Source organism: Poeciliopsis prolifica, unplaced genomic scaffold (assembly GCF_027474105.1).
Source record: "Poeciliopsis prolifica strain line A6 unplaced genomic scaffold, Auburn_PproV2 SCAFFOLD009, whole genome shotgun sequence".
Taxonomy (NCBI): domain Eukaryota; kingdom Metazoa; phylum Chordata; class Actinopteri; order Cyprinodontiformes; family Poeciliidae; genus Poeciliopsis; species Poeciliopsis prolifica.
In genome coordinates this window covers 8,791,079-8,808,571 of record NW_026562384.1, presented here as the reverse complement: position 1 = coordinate 8,808,571, position 17,493 = coordinate 8,791,079, and the positions used below count along the sequence as shown (strand labels likewise).

The 17,493-nt window shown below is 40.3% G+C and overlaps 1 protein-coding gene across 3 annotated transcripts in view; it reads right to left on the bottom strand.

The window, feature by feature from the left end:
* The window catches only part of nexmifb (neurite extension and migration factor b), an 82,531-nt gene extending 65,777 nt beyond the window's left edge, over window positions 1-16,754 (bottom strand). For 2 of the 3 annotated variants that reach the window (XM_055034249.1, XM_055034247.1), the window contains exon 1: window positions 15,811-16,754. The gene's annotated coding sequence lies outside the window, so the exon portion shown is untranslated. Of the gene's footprint in view, window positions 1-356; window positions 584-15,810 lie in introns of all 3 variants that reach the window. The other variant, XM_055034248.1, reaches the window with a different exon arrangement.
* Window positions 16,755-17,493: the final 739 nt, after the last annotated feature.

Below are 17,493 nucleotides of genomic sequence, written 5' to 3'. Positions count from 1 at the left end.
GGGAACAGGGTGTTTTGCTGTCTAAAGTAACATCTTCTCCGTGCATTTTGGGGAAGAATCTGGGCGCAGCGTCTGCTGGAGTCAAGATATTTGTTTTTGATAAAGGCATCTCAACAATGGTGGGGATCTTTCAGGTCCAGTGACACCCCTTCGCTCCCTATCCCTTACCCCCCCCCCTCTTTCTTCTCTACTCAAAGTGCCGCAACAATTCTCATGACAACCATAATGAGCACACTCACATTCTGCACGATACCACTAATTTGAGAAATTTCCAGCACAAAGACATAATTAGACAAACTAATTAGACGAAGACTTCGCTGCACAGAGATCCTCCACAGTTCAACTCATCCGCCTACCTGCCGACGACTAAAATAGGAAGCAGCCGTCAAGCCCGTCCGTGCTTATTCCCCTCAGTTAGCGCCCTGAGATGTTTGTGAGATGGCGCGCGAGGGAGAATAACATGATCCCCTCCCAGGGGCGGCGGCCACTTCTCGAAGCCTTCGTCATGGACTAACAGGTAAACCGGGGGGGGGCAGACCGTCCTCTTATTTGTATCAGAGGCTGCACAGGCCGGGGCCGGCACCTGCGTAAGACATGTTAATAAATCAGAGCGAGGCACTCGAACAACACTTAAAAACACATCGAGCTCTGGATAAGGTGTTCATTGTAAGCCATAGGTGAAGTGCTCAGGTTTTCTAATGAAGAATATGACAAGAGCGCTTAGAGAGTTGGAGTGGCGAGGGAGGCAGAGAGGTAATTGATTTTAAAAGTGAAGGGAAAACCCACATGTCTCAGGAGGGAGCAGAAAACTGTCTCGACGGATACAGAAGCCCCAGCTGCCTGGAAGATTAATGGAATTAATTCTTAGTCTCACTTAAATACATTTTATAATGGGAGGCCTAAATTAACATTTCGTAAAGCCCCCAGAGATGAAGTCAAAGTGTAAATTATTACAATTTTGTGTGTGTGTGTGTTTTTTAGCTTCTTTTGCTTCCCTCCGAACAATGAAGCCTTTTGTCCTCTCAACATGTGTTCCTTGTGGGCACCGAGTTATCCAAATAACCGCGTTTGCTCGTTAGCATTTTGTACAGTGCATATTGAAAACCACATAAAGAATTTTTATTATAATATAAACCCGGATTGACTCGCTCCCGTACAGAAAAACAAACTTCTGAGCCCACGTAAGTAGCTCAGGGGGCGAAAGTGTGTACGTAGACTCCACACTGGGGTTTGTGAATGCTTGGCACGCTGTCACTGCATTCATTGTGGAGCCTCAGTAGTTGTGGGTAGTTTTGTAAGAGCACAACAAAGACGCAGGGACTGTTTCTGCTAATTTTCCGTCAGGTCACTGGGCCCAGGAAGAAGGGAGCAAAAGATTAACATTCACAACCGAGAGGTTCTTTTTCTCCTCCCTAAAACCGAGCTCGCGTTTGCATGTACGCAAACCCGAGTCCTACAAAAGAGACACAGATTCCTCACTCTCTCCAGAGGCCTCATCACTTGAGCCAAAACACTGCAGCGGCATACATCTTTGATAGCAGTTTTTAAACCTATTAGATCCTCCTATGGCTGCCTCTACCCTTACAAAGAGTTTGTCTCAACGGAGTCGCCAGCATAAATAAACCATCAGCAAATCCAAAATAGTGCACACAAAAGACAGAAATGCGCATTGTGCTCATGCACCAGCATCTTTGCTCGCACACCTCTGAGACAGATATCAAAGGACTGTAAGTTCTACATCACGCCATTTGAATACAAAAGGAAAATACCTGTTGTTGTGAGGCTCCCAAAGTATTTAGCCCAGTAGACGGAAACAGAGCAGTGACAGAAGCAACAAAAAGAGGGAAAAAAACGCTCAGACCGGAGAAGACAATTACAGAAACTATTCTTTATGAAAAGAGTCCTCGTTAAGCAAATTCTGTTTTTTTTTTTCTTTTCTTTTTTTATGTACGCTACAATAAGGGAATATACTTATCCTTGTACTTTAAAAATACGACTTGTGAAATTCAAACTTTATCCTAAATACAGAAACATAAACAAATTACTTTAAGGTAAATATGAATTTTCCATAACAAGGAACATTAGAACAATATAAGTTTTTCCATTAGAATATGGTTCTTTTAAGCCCCCACATGTCTTTAGAAAAGAAAATAAAAAATGATGTTTCAGCATCTACACTAAAGTACTTTCTTTGATCTGCCAGCAGGGGGCGATAATTTGAACATGCCGTCAAAATTTAACAGAAGAAGTAAAGGTCGGTTAAAATAAAATTCTACCAAATCAAATGCATTTTGTCTTCTCGGACAATTTTCACTCATCTCCTCACAGTCATGTTTTTCAGCTACCTTCCAAGATTCATGGACATAGTTGTGAAAAAGTGAAAGATGTGAAATCAGCCATAAAACTTACTTTTTCTTGTTTCCATCACAGAAATTCAGGGTGGGTACATGCAAAATTATTCAATAAAATTAATTCCAATTATCTTTAAATGTACAATCCAAAAGCGTGGATCACAAACAACGTTATAAGACATTTCCCCTTTGTAAAGTGTTTCCAAAAACTAAATTAAAAACTTGATTTTACATGTGCAGTACGTGCAAATTAAATATGGAACAATCAAACTTGCTGTTAAACATGACTGACACGTAAAATATTGAAGAATACGGGTGTCTTCTCCTTCGATTTTTTATCAATAAAACACTTCTGGTACAGTTTTGGATTCAATAATTGCCATAGTTTGTCAGTGATTTATGAGAGATAATAACAATGCCTTTCTAAACATGTTTATTTTCAGCTGGTGCAGCTGTGGGAGAGACTCCCAGAGTTTCTTTCAGATGCAGCATCGCGGCATCGCAGGACTGCAGGAACGTCACCGTATTTCAGCTCACGGTTAAAAACACAGACTGCTCCAAAACAAGATTATGTTTCAGTTGTGAGAATGTAAAATAGATTAAGATTAAAACAAATATTCAAATGTTCCATTCTTTGATGCATAAATTTAAATATTTTGCAATGCCTTCTTTTTTGTTATCAGAGACTGCAACACATCATCTTTCATGTGCTTAAGAAAAAAACAAAACAGGCGAGAACTTAGAGAAAAAAACAGGAAATCAGCATTGATGGGAAAAAGCCTGACCGATGCACCTCCAGTGTAAGCGGAGCAGAACATTTTCGTTTTGTAAAGTACCCTGGTTCGTGTGGACAGGGCCACAATTCTCAGCTAATAGACTGTACATTTTCTTTTCTCCTGCCTGTTTTAAGTGAACTGCAGCTCTGTAATTGTGTGAGCCGCTGCAGTCAGTCAAAGACTAACGGTGTTGAATGAGCGAGACAGACTGCTCTCGGTAAGTATCAGCCAGAGTCCTGACACAGAGAGGGAGCAGCTACAGTGATGCATTTAATGTGGGTTAGTGGGAGATCTGCTTTCACTGGGGCTACATTTTCTGAGCTTTAAATATATGTTTGCTGCATTCTTCGACCATATTAAACCCATTTATCTATCCATTATATATATATGTTGGCTCTCAGTGGCTGAGAGCAGGGCTATTCTGTCATGGACACCAAACAATTACAGTTTAAGACAAATGAACAATTAAAATATTAAAAACTGCTCATGGAGTAGGTGCCAAAAAAATTTATGGCTGTGATAATTTGCCACAAAAATATATATATAAGTAGGGTTAGCCTTAGTAGCATACAAAACTGATAATTGTTATCCTGAAAACCCATTTTCTTAACTGGGACAAAACTGTTGTCACATAGGTTGGTTAGTTTGAACCAAATGTTGGTCAAAAACATACTAAAAAGTCTGTTTCATAAAAAAAAACAAGCCTCATCATTTTGGTAGCCATTTTGATTAACACAATGACACAATCAGAGCTCATTCAGAGCTTCCACAGGCTGATTTAAGAAATCATAACATGGTAAAACTCTGCTGTATAGTCACATCAGTGGGTTATGGTAATGACTCTAGTTCAGACTAAAGAATACGTTTGTTCATTTTATGAAACATTAGTCTTTGTGCCAATTACGTAGTAGTCTAAGTAGTTACATACACAACTCAAAACACCATAAAGTAAATACAGACAGGAAATTTTGTACAGTCTTATAAATGAAAAATTACCATCTTAAGATAAAATGTTAAATCTTCAATAAACTTTTTATTTCATTCCTTTGGTGGTTTCATAACTATCAAATGAAAAATGGGGCCTTCAGCTGCAAGGTAGTTTGTGTTGACCACAACCATATTTCGAAGGAAAGTACTTCATGGAAAAAAAAGTAATTTAGTAGCAGAATATCACAACTAAATAATACACAATTTAATTAATAAAACACATCAAATTTGATCATTTATATTCCACATTCAAGAAAATACTTGTCAACATTTCAACTGATATGTTGATTTTAGTTAAGAGAAATAACATTTCAGATTTGTATATAAATTAGTTTGCTTAAAGATACAAAGTGGAAGGAGCGAAAGAGCAATGCACCGGCACAAAATGGGGGACTGAATTACCAAAGGGAGGATCTGACTAGGTCCCATTTGATAAAGGGTAAACTAAAAATAAAAGACCTTCTATTAAAACTGTGGCTGAATATCTGATTGCTTTCTTCAGAGTGAAATGGTAGAGCTCTTATAAATTGGTCTCCCAGCAGTTTCACAGTGGACCAATTGTTAACACTTCTGCATCACTGAAAGAGTTTCTTTTTCAACCCACTGTGTGGTAGCCTTGATGACACATTAGTCACTTTAGTCTGTGTTTTTTTTTTTTGTTAAATCCTCACCATAACAGGTCAAACCCATAGCAGGACCCGAGTTGGACGGATCCATTTGACCCAGAATCAGCTACACAACTTTAGTCAAGAAGAGGAAGAAGTTGTGATGAATAGTTCTTAAAAAAATAAGAAATCATATTTATTTTGCTGCTCAGTATAACTGCATTAATATCCAGAATGAGGTCATACACTCGTCAACGCAGATACATTATATGAAAGAAATTAAATTTATTGATTGAACTTCATTTTGCTCAATAAACTCAAACATGAAAATCCAATAGACAAATTACTTTTATGATCTGATTTGATGAGCTGCAATATTGGGGATTTAAGCAGCGTAAGCTGTAACATAGGACAGGGCGTCACAACGTATTCAGGTTTTCGCCACGATAAGCTGAATGTTGATGAGGGAAAGTGAATCTAACGGCAGTCAACCTCGATATTAAGACTCTCAAAGTGATACAGAACAACAACAGCGTTTTGCAGCATTTCAACAAGTTTTCTGCCAGTTTCAGGGTTTTAGATCAATGATTTATACTTAAGACCCAAATCGATTACTAAAAAACTTGCGTGAATTAATTACTGACTTGTGTAACCCAACTTGAACACCTTAAAAAAACTATAAAACAAGCTTCAATGTTTGCTCTTCCATGATAAAGTTGTTAGTATTGAAGCACATTAAATACCAAGAATCCTTTGGTTTAAATTCCTGAGAAAAGCTTAAATAAACCTGTTAAGAATATAATTATTTCAATAATTCACAGTGACGTCTGAATGCCAGGCAACAAATTCCTTCCATAAGGATGTTTGCTACTGTAAATAATGGGCTTTTCATGGCAGAATTACAAAGAAATTAAAAGTCACAAAAAGTCATTTGAGTTCGGCTTAGAATTAAGAGCAAAGTTTCTTGTTTGATGTTTGTCCCAAATTAATTTAATGAAGTATTTTATAACTTCTATTCACATGTTTGAGCCTTGATGCAAATAAAGCATAATTTATTAAAAATATTAATGTAATATTTATGATATTTGGGTTTGTATTATTATGGGATTTATCTGTTTTTACTGTGCAGAGTTAATGTATGCTATTTTTTGCATCAGCATTTTTTGGTACCAGACTTATGTAACTTGTTGACTGTTTTCTTCTTCTTGTATGAAATGTAATTATTAATAGCTAAGTCCACACCAGGTCATCTTGTGTCATTGCAATATGTGATTCTGGTTTTCCCAGGACACAGACTTTCATGTCGCTTGCAAAAATGAAATGTGTTTTTTTGGGTTGTTGTTTTATTTTTAATATTTTTGGTTTAGTTGTAATATGTGATGCTGGTTCTCCCAGGACACAAAACTCTCATGTCGTTTGTAAAATGAAATATGTTTTATTTTTCTCGTCTGAACATATTAAGAGTAGTTTTTGGTCAACAGAGAGAGAAAAATAAGACCCGGTGATTTCACACAGCGCAGCACATGTACAGCAAAGCATATTATAAGAATATGTTTGACAAGTAGAACGATTTAGATTCTAACAGTTAGATAAATGTCACAATTTCACATTATTTACACAAAAACGTGAAACAATAATGCTTTCCGTTATCCAACGGCCTTCATTTAAAACACACTGCAAAGAAGACAAACCAGGAAGTGAAGATTTAACTCTTATTTGTAGTAATATTATGTTCTTAAGGAAAGTTATTGGTGTTAGTGTGTTGTTTAAATATTGTGAACAAATGAGTAGTTTTATGTTCACTATTTTCAGGCAATGTTTTACATATTTATGGATTTTTTTTCATTTACTTTTTTAAATATTTGTATTACTCATCACTGCCAAGATATATTATGATACTATTTGTTATTAACTTAGTGGTGAGTAAGAGTGCTAACTAACAAATACACAATTCTGCTTGCTATTGGGTTACAGAAAGTTGATTTTGTTGCATGAAAGTTTTCACTGCTTCATTACTTATTTGATGGTGAGTGAGTAGGTAAGTGAACATAAATTATTATACTACATGTGCCTGCATGTGGAGAAAAGATGATTTTATTCATTTGCTAAAACTTTGCATCATTAAGATAATTTCTTCAGATAAATCTGCTTTTTTTTCATTTTGGCTTATTGTAGTACCTCGAATAAAATCACAATATATAATTAAATAAAATGAAATCGAACTGCATCGTCGCAATGTCATAAGTGTAGATAAAACACTTATACATTGTTACTGTGCAAGTTCTTGTTCAAAAAATTTTATGCTTTTGCCAATTCTTGTTTGTGAAGATAATAAAACCAGCCCTTTGTGCACTTTTATTTCTGTTACCATTCCTTCCTGTCAGTCTCCATGAGAAATTATACATTACAATAACTACTTTTTAAAGATGTTATATTAGTTACCAGACTGTGTAAATTTTAGGTATTGCTTTAAATTAGAGTCTCCATGACAGTCAAACTGTATTTGTTTCATCCAGCTGACCAGCAGTGTGCAGGATAGTGCCAGTTTAACCTACAACATACAGCTTTTAAAAATTTCCTACTCGCATGCTCGAATGTCTCAAGGACATGAGACCAACATAAAACCTCAACAAACGCCTGATGTCGAAGCTTTGCTGGCAGCCTGTTTTTGTCTAAATTAATTGGGCTCTAATTTGTAGACTTTGCAACAAAGGATCCAATATTTTTAAAAAATTAATTTAGCACACAGCTCTTAATTTAGCGTAAATGTTTTTTTGTTTGTTACTTTTTTAATGTTCGCCTCTAAAACAAAAGCTACAGGTTATCTCTCAGTTTAACAAGTAAACGATAAACTGACCTCAACCTTTTTTTGGCACGAAGCAACCAAACAGCACATTTTCCCTCTAATTAAAAGCCCACTATCTACAATTTGCTAAAATAAAACACAAATAACAGTGATTGAAATTAAGTTAAGACAAAAAGCGGTAAAGGTCCGAAAAGCGGCAATTAAAAAGAAAAGGGGGAAATGAACGTCATGTTTCATATGCTGTTTTTGTTTTTCTTTATTTCCTATTTTAGAGATGACATTTACTTCATAATGTCTACATACAACAAACAGAAAGACTGGAATTATTCAGCAAGATCAGAAACCCAGTCCAACAAAAATGTACACAGCATTACTCAGAATGTGGAGGGCTTTGTGTGACTAAATGATAAATTAGCTCTTTTATCAGCAGCGGCTACCCAGAGGTGCGCATTTGACTCGTTGTGTCGGGCATTTCACCGGCTCAGCTCTGATATATGCAGGCTGTACTCTGGCAGTGTTGTTGAATGATGACTGGAGGAAATGGGTTAGAAGAGCGTAGAAAGAGAGAGAGAGAGAGAAAGTGTGTTGAAATATGTCTATTTGCGCATGACAAGAGGCTCTGCACGTCACTGAACGCTGCTGTCAGGGCTTGAGCCTGGAATAAATGTCACTTCCAGATCCTGGCCCCGTCCACGCACTTTATGGCTCTTTATGCTACAATTAGCTACTTGTTTATGACAGCTATGACTGGGTCAGTGTCATAATGTAAAATATGCGGTGTGTGTTGTCAGACGTAATGCCCGAGCAAAACCAACAGCTTGCATAAAATTCCCAGTGAGGCGTGCCGGAGCCGAGGCTCACACACACCGGGAAGCCGACGACCAGACACACAGCTGTAGGTTGTGGAAGTCAAGCAGCCGCAGTACACACTTCATACACTCTCCTGTGATGCATCTGAAATGAGAAGTCCTAATTATTATTTCCATTGTGCCCCACTCCTGTGACAAGGACCACTAGCTGTGAATGATTATAATTATTACTCGTAGTGGAATAGCAGTCATGCTGTTGTATCATCAGCAGAATCATCCAGCATATCGGGGTCAGATCCGACTTGAGATTCACGTATGCAATCCAGTTCACGTTCTCTGTTCTGCAATATTTAAAAAACGTTTGACTCCTTCTCAGACGTGTTGTGTGTGGTTTTGCTCTTGCCTCTGGCATGCTGTGGTAAATGAAACTGAAGCATGACAGGAACAATACTGCATCTGCTCAACACGCTCACAGAGCCTGGACCCTGTACACACAGTACACACAAGCCACAGAGTTCACTGTGTTTTATTGCAATTTTAGCTGATACACAAAGTTGTGGATATCTAATAATGGACAAAAATACACCTGGTGTCCAAGATATTTTGCAAATAACAATCTTAAAAGCTGCATTTGTAGTCAGACACCTTAATGGCTCAAAATAAAATCCAGTGCACCCAATTGAATCTAATGTCTCCAAGAGAGGAATGTACATGGCTGATTGAAAGGCCGTTAAATACAAGTGCATCTCGCTGGGCATTAATCAGACAAGCAGCTGAGGCTCCCATAATAGCTGCAAATATCCACAACTCAAGAAATATGACAGGAAACAAGTTGTGGCTGAAAAAAGAAAAAGCATTTAAAACGCTATGTGGTGGCAAGCCAACATACATACCCCTGAGCACACTATCCTCATGGTAAAACATGATGGTGGCAGCGGCATGCTGTGGGAATGCTTTTCTTCAACATGGACGGAAAACCAAACTCACAAGAGGCTTTAAAGCTCTTGACACTGGGTGGTGGTTCACCTTACCTCAGGACGACTGTGAGCAAAGTTGTAGCTGCAGTAGAAGTGTTCAAATCAGAGCATTATTCATATGTTATAACAGCCTAGTTAAAGATAAAATTGAAACCAGAGGGTTTCATTCTCAAAATTTGCAAAGATGGCCCAGATACCTGAATAGACCGCCTGCTACATTCGCAACAAAAGGTGGTCTCACTAATGATTTACCCAGAGGTGTTTACTGAAAGCACGAAAAAATTTTTTTTGATATTCATTTCTAATAAAACATTGCATCATTTTCTTTCCTCTTCAGAATTTATATTTTTATCCATCACATAAAATCCCATTCAAAATGAGTAAAATGTCAAGGTTTTAGAAAGGATCACTACCTCATTCTGCGATCTATATCGATCAAAACCTTCTGTCAACTCATCAGCACTGTTTAAAAAATAAGCAGAACCACAACAACAGATCTGCCGCCAACAAAGAGATAGATTTTACAAACACAACTGTGAGGATTTGTAACAAAACTATAGCGTGTCTGTTATTTGTACATAAATTCGCTGCATTGTTTGGAGCAGAAAACAAGCCTGTCTCGAATAGCTGGTAATTATGTACAACATGAATAAAGTCGGGTGTTTTTTTTTTTTTTTTTGAGGCACTGGTGGCTTGTTAAGTGGTGAAAAGACAAAACAGCATTTAGAAAATGAAAGGTGCAGGGAAACATCCAGGGCGCAGTGAGCTTCTCTCTCTATTAGATGCAACTCTGTCTGTCTATTTCTTCCAGCTGGAAGGATGCGCCACCAGCACTAACTACAGTGTGTCTCTTTGCACTCTGTCCACCCATCCCTTCCTCTGATCTTCCCACTGCCCTGTGTCTCCTCCCCGTCCTCTGTTTGGCTCCCTCTTCACCTTCATTTCAGCTCGCCCCCCGACTTTCCGACCTCAAAATCAAAAACGAGCCAGCTTATTTTCCGGCGTTTGCATCCGCGTCCGGCGAAAGATGACTACGAAGCGACGTGTTCGAATTAAACGCGGGGCATTGTGGACAAGGGGAATCTATTAGCGCTATTATATAATGAAAACCTGGGATGTTATTGCCACTATGTGTGCCATTAAAGAGGGAACAATGCACATGAACGCACTGTGTGAAACCAATTAAAATACAGCCCTGTCATATAGCTTCCTCGCTTTCTGAGTCATGCTGCGACTACGCCACTCTCGCACCGTTCGCATCAGAGCATCTGCGGCCATCGCATTAGGTCTGTACCTCTTTGGGCCCTTCCGCCTTTCCCAGCCTACATGTTTCAGTAATCCCGTATTTAAAGGAGGGCCCGAGAGAGGGCGAGCAGGCGTGGGGAAATCTCGCATCGTCTGTATAAGGAGCCTAATGTGGAACCAGGAAATGAGCTATGAATGTTGAGACTGCCTGCTCATGCTCCCAGCGGCCACCAGCCTGCATATTGAGATGGAGTGGACACTGCGGAAAGTGGTTAAAAAGACCCCACTTTAATTGGACTTTTATTTGTTAATGGCTGTGATCCTGATGCATTGCTTTAATTATCCCAGCAGAACTAATTTATGAACACGGCGCAGGAACGAGGCTGGACTTTGGGTAGAAACAGCATCCAAATCCTCCCCGTCTCTTTTTTGCAGAACCTCCGATCCTCAAAGCGCTTTTGCCTCTGCCTTCCACGGGAATCTCTCTGATTGGACTTGTGAGGCGTGTTACGGCGGAAACCCTCTCATCTAGCTGCTAGGATAAATAAAATAGCTAAAAAAAGAAAGGAAGTCACCTCTTTATTTTTATAGGAGGGAGATCCTAATGCGTGTATGTCCATGTTTGCTTTGGCATCAGACGATGGATGATGGATTCAAATCCAATTACAGAAGTGAAAAAAAACCCTTCTGAACTGCTCTGTCTGTCCCGATCAATCAGAACAACTATCATTGCACTGATTTACTGCATCACTCTTAAGGATTTCCTCTCCACACCGACACATATTTTCTAAAAAGGGGATATTTTTTAAAAACAGATTAACATAGTTTGCCTTTCAGCTACAGATGCATTTTCCTGCCTCTCTCTCACCATCGGAAGCTTTTGTTTACATCACCGCCATGCTCCTTGCACCTCTGCACAGTTTGTCATATTAAAACTACAGAGAGCTGAAGAAAACTGAGGTTGATTGAAATCTATGCTGCCATCACAGTATTCAATAATGTTGCAATATCATATTTGTATTTATTTATGCTGGGATTAAATTACATACAGATGGACTAGATTTACTAATCAGTTTCTCCTAAAGGGAGTAGGTAGCACTATGCTTTATTTCGCGGTATGAAATTAATGCCATTTGTAATTGTAAAAACATTTTTTAGAAATGCAATCCTTTCTCTTCCAGGATTACGCACGACTTTGGGTTGGTCTATCGCATAAAATCCAATGAATTACATAGACATTTGCGGGTGCACTGAGATAAACTGCAGCAAAGTTCAACGGGTATGAATGTTGACGCTTGGTGCTGTGTGCGAGCGTCTTCCTGGAGCCCTTCCCCAGCTGAGCAGACAGCAGAGAGCTCAGCAGCAACTCTGTCCCTCAGGACATGCAGCTCCCTCCTCCCCGTCACGAAAAGCAATCAGAGCCCAGCCTTCTCCCCTGGACTTACCTCTACCTTTAATTACAGAGCTCAGCAGCAGCACAGAGAAAGGCAGCCGCCGCTAGGCTGCAGCTAGCATCTCGCAGCCTAAACAAGAGGCCAGCATCCACACAGCAGTCTTCTGCATGCAGCATGAACTGACACAAACTGTGCGGCGACACGATTCAGCCGGTCCTGATGGGGCCCAGCATGCCTCTGCCGAGGCTGAGACGGAGCTACGGTGCTTGAAGTGATATAGCGAGCAGAGCAAAGTGTGGCAGACCAGTCATAAAGCGCAGCAGGGCTCCACGCGGCCGAGGGAAGCCCTTTCTGTATGCTTAATGAGATGTTGTCACCTGGTAAAAAGGCTGAACCTGGAGCTTCCATATGACACTGCATGGGATCTTTCCCCACAGAGGGAAGCGGAAATACAGTGTGTAAAATATTAATCAAAAGCAAGATCCTGCCTGATGAATATTAAGCTCGCTTGTGAGTGAAAGCGCGGCTGATGAGGATCGGCTCAGAATGATTGAAGCTCTCTTCGAGATCAGAGATGTTAGCGGTAGCCACAGAGCACACATGGGTAGGGGGAGATAAGGGTCTGTTTACACAGGCTGCTGGTTTTTATTGCTGCAACACAACAACTCCAACAGCATTTTAAGCACATTCCCCACACCAAAAAAAAGTCTAGTTGCTGTCCTTGCTACAGCGGAACAAAGCCAGGACGGCTTAATGTGTCATTGGGCTTAATTTCTCACCCAATAGCGCAAAACAGAAAACAGTACTTCAGTAAAAGGAATAAGGCTCGAAGAGTAAACTATCCTCTTAGGTATCTCAGAGGTACATAACGTACTGAGATGGATATGTCTCGATGCAGATCGTCGTTTCTAAATCCATGATCTCCAAACAAAGCTGGAGCCAGGAGGAGCTCTTCCCTCCACTCATCACACCGCCTCAGGCACTGTGGTCCACTGTGCCGTCACACATGATAACAACACCACACATGAACGTGTCAACTCAATTTGTCCCCCTTAAAGGCTTTCTTTGACTCAATCAATGCACGGCCTTCCGTCTGGTTTCCACTGCTGTCTTCACATTAAGGGAAGGAAAGGGCAGAGGCATTGTCCCCTCCTGAACCCCCTGCAGTTTAAAATTATTATGTAGAGATGCACTGGAATTGGACAATTTTCAGCTTGATCTGCCCTGACCGGTGACTGGCAGGTCAGGAGCTCAAATATCTGATCTCATTTCAGCCAGGGAACGCGCCATAAGCCCTGCTGGGCTGCTCTGATAACAACACAGTTCGGATGGTTTTATTGAGTGAGGAAGACTCAAAGTTTGGCATTTCCAGCATCGGCGAGGTGTTTGAAAGGAAGTCAGAGGAAAGACAGAGATGTAACAAGTTATTTAAAATGTATTTTCTAAGACATGTAAAGACGTGTGTGTGGTTCATGGCTTTCAGCAAAGAACCGTAAGGATGACCCGACTACCTGACGTACCTTTTGACTTTTCAACATCTGACATCCATGACAAGCTGCACTGAGAGTTAAAGTAAGGACCTACACTTTCTGGGGAATGCATATATATAGATTATAATTTTATAAACACTTGTATAACACAAACTCTCCAAGCTGTGCTAATTGCTAAAAGAAGATGCAAAGGACTGGTAAAGAAATAAAGTCTTCAAATCATTACATGTGCACAGTCTTAAAATACTGCCCAGGCTGTTACTGAGGTCTTGCTCAAAAAGAGCAAAAATTAGTTATGCAATTCTTAAATCATTGTGTTATATATTATGTTACAGTTTTTGAAGCGAAACCAGAATCCACTCAAATTGTTATCATCACAAAGTTCTCAAAGACCAAAAGTTTCACATTGACTCAAAATTGTACTGAAAGCAGCTCTCATTATAAAAAGTCACCGTCTTACTTGCAGTAGATCAGACTGTTTGGCTAAAGCTGAACGCTAACGGCTAATTGGAAAGCAATCAACACCCAGCCAGCTTCTACCATCCTAAAGCATGCCAAAAACTCAAAAACCTCAATGCTGTTCATGAAAAAAAAAAACTATTTATGTACCACTGAACTGTCAGCACCTTTGGAATATGCAGTTTTTTAAATAATTAGTTTTGCTAAGAAAGTTCTTACAAATTCAAAATAAAAATTAAGGGAGGAGAAGATGCACCAAAAAGATACATGTACATCTTTATAGTATAAAAGTATATATAAAAGTAAAGCATTTTTGGAAAATAAAAATATTGCATTTTTTTGGGGACAAAATCCTAGAAATGTTTACTTTGCGTCATTTTTTTTATACTTGACTCTGACAGAAGCCCTTTAATGTTTGTTCTGAGTACGTGTTTCACACAGGAAGATCTTTGGTGGTGCACTTCCTCCAATCTCAAAATCCTGTCTTCGGTTCCTTTGTAAACTATGAATAATAGCCAGTACAGATTTGCTGCAGAAACTAAATTGTTTTAAGGTGACAGACGTCTGCTTCTCACCAGCCATTAGCTTTAACCTCAAGGACAAATTAATCAGGATATATTCTGACTACAAGGTGCCTTGAGCATCATCTACTCTACTGCAGATACAGTTTGTAATTGCTTGTTACCTTTCAACAAAAAAATCCTGAACTATAGTGGAACAAAAAGCTGCACCATAATTTAAAAGTTTCTAAAAGGATATATATATATATATATATATATATATATATATATATATATATATATATATATATATATATATATATATATATATATATATATATATATATATATATGACAAGTTTGTTCTATAAAAACAAGGTTACATCAATCCTAGTCATCAATCCTAGTCAGTAACCCACAGTTAAAGTTCTGATTTAAAATTTGTATTTGCCGAATAAAAATCACCCAGACATTTATTTATTTCTGTACTTGTGAGATGTGATGCAACTAAAATCGTCTTTAGTGCAAAGTTACACCTCCACAGAGCCGTGCAGACAGGCTGTTACTGAGGTCTGTGGCTCATTATTTTTTAGAATGCTGCTGGCTGTGTGCCTGACTGGGACTTCCAGTAAACATCTGTCATGAAGCCTCCTTAAAGGGGAGCAGAGACACACTAAGCTACTGATCCAGTGACCCCACAGTGCAGGCATTCACACATGCCCTGCTGCACCTGTGTGCGCTCTGTCATGCTTACATTAAGGCCAGCACTCCCATTTTATTTGTATTTTTTATTTTTTTATTTTTTTTAAAGACACACACCGTTTATGAATTGATCAATTGGAGGAACCTGTCAGCTAGATGTGTTATCCGATTAAGTCCCAGTAGCCCGTTTATGAATCATTTATTAGTGTGGAATCTGGAATTATCCATTCCGTATTCACACTGGGGCAGCGATGCTCGGGATGCATAACGCTGATTCAAAATGACGTCCACAGGCCACTGTTTGTCTCCAAAACACGCACACGGAGCATCATACCTGCCTCGCGTTTAAACAGCCACACGTGGCATCCGCATTTGTGCTGGATCTCCGAACCCACCGAGAAATAGGTGGGGGCTTGAGCTGTGGGTTGAGCGGGGGTATTTTTTCGCAGGGAATGGGTAATCGATGGAGCAGAGACGGATGAATGTAGGCTCACGGCAGCTGTCCCAAAGAGGTAGGGCTGCTTACTCTACACCCCGTGCATGGCGCTCTCTCCCTTTACAGCAGCAAACGTGCCTCCATCCAAGCAAAAAAATCTCGGGGATATAAAATCGGTTTTGCGCGAACCGAGTTGGTCATGCGCATACCTAATAGGGCTCCTTGTTCAGCCACACACTGCATGTTTGAATAAAAACCCGTTTGCGTGCTTACCTCCGGAGTGGCTGTGCGTATTTTTTTTTCCTCCCTCCCCGTTTCCGCGGTTTTTTCCTCCCTCTGTCGCAATGGGATCCTTCTCGGGCGCTCTGGACAGTATCAGAAGATGCGTCTTTCCCCGAAACGCAAACACTTCCCCTGCATATCCCGCCCTCCACCACCTCCACCAGCAGCAGCAGCAGCAGCAGCCCGGGCCTCCAGTAATAGCAGGTGGACGCGCCTCAGTGATGGAGACAGTGCGGCTCTCCTCTCCGCCGCCGCTCCATTACGCTCGGCCGCTGAAGGATTTCGTATTCCAGGAAACGCGCTACAGAGCCGCCAGCGTGTCCCGACGTCGCCTCTTTTCTCGGGACAAGCGAAAGCGGCCGTCGGCTCTGAAAACTCCTTGCTTCGCGGCGCCCCCTCCTCCCCTCGCGTCTGCTCTTCCTTTCACTGAAAGCTCGCCGTTGCCATTGTCACGCCGTGTTTTCCTTCCTTTTTCATTTTTTTTTTCTCACCCCTGCTTTTTCTTTTTTATGTTTTTTTTTTTTTTTTTTTTTTTGCAGCTGGACCTCTCCCCCTCCTTTGCGACGCGCAGTCTCGTAGGCGCGCACTGTGCTGACTCCCCCCCAGCGCCTCCCCCCTCCTCCTCCTCTTCCTCCTCCTCCTCCTCCTGTGATTCTTCTTTGCCCGACCTATGAGCGCGCGCAGCCAGCCGACGCAGGGCCACGCACCGCTTTGACGGACGCGCTGAACAAATCAGGTAGCCCACTCCAAACAGGACTGTATCATAACAGGGCAACTGCAATGACATGAATAATGAATAGGCTACTCGTGTTTGCCAGCGCTGGGTGATGGGGGCCGCTCACTTGCAATGCGAACCGAATTTGGACGCAGTACGGGAGGGAGCACGTCGACGATTTAAGAAAAAGTTGGTTTATGTCGGTAGTTTTATTCAAAAGGTGAACGTCACTTATCACACGCAGGATAACATTTTACCCTTTTTTTTTTTAAAAAAAAATCTGGTTATCTTAACTGGAAAGTGGAATAAAAGCCCAGAATTTAGGACCAATAAAAAATAATAAATAAAAGATTTTTTTGACATAGCAATGTTTTGGTATGGCCTAAACAATTATGGGAAAGCCTGCTGGCTTGACATTTGTCCAACAGACAGTCGTAAATCTCAAAAGGTCATTGCTAAAGGAGCTGGCTGTGCTGCATCAATTCACATTTATGGAAGATTGAGTGGAAGGAAAAACGTGCGGTAGAGAAGAGCTGCTCTGAGGCATAAAGCTCATGTGCTGTTCATGACCTGCAGGCCATGACATATTCTTCATAGCTTGTCACCTAAAATGTAACAATTGTAGTTTATTTACAGCTGAAAAAAAATAAGAGAAAAATTATAATTTGCTGCTGTGAACAGCTGCAATTTAATGTCAAAAGTTTGCACATGTCTGCTGCTTGTGACAATTTAACTGCCAGCTAGTAAATGAATCAGATGAAAGTTGGCAACAACTTTAATCACTCAGAAATGAAGCCAAACAACTGAAAAAAAAAAAAAAAACTGAAATCCTTACATTAACTTCCTGTAGCCCAGGGATTTTAAAATGCCACTTTTAGTTTATGATTCGCTGAATGACTTAACACAGGACGTTAAAGATCTGCTATCGTCGTATCAACCTTCCCGCCCTCTCAGGTCTT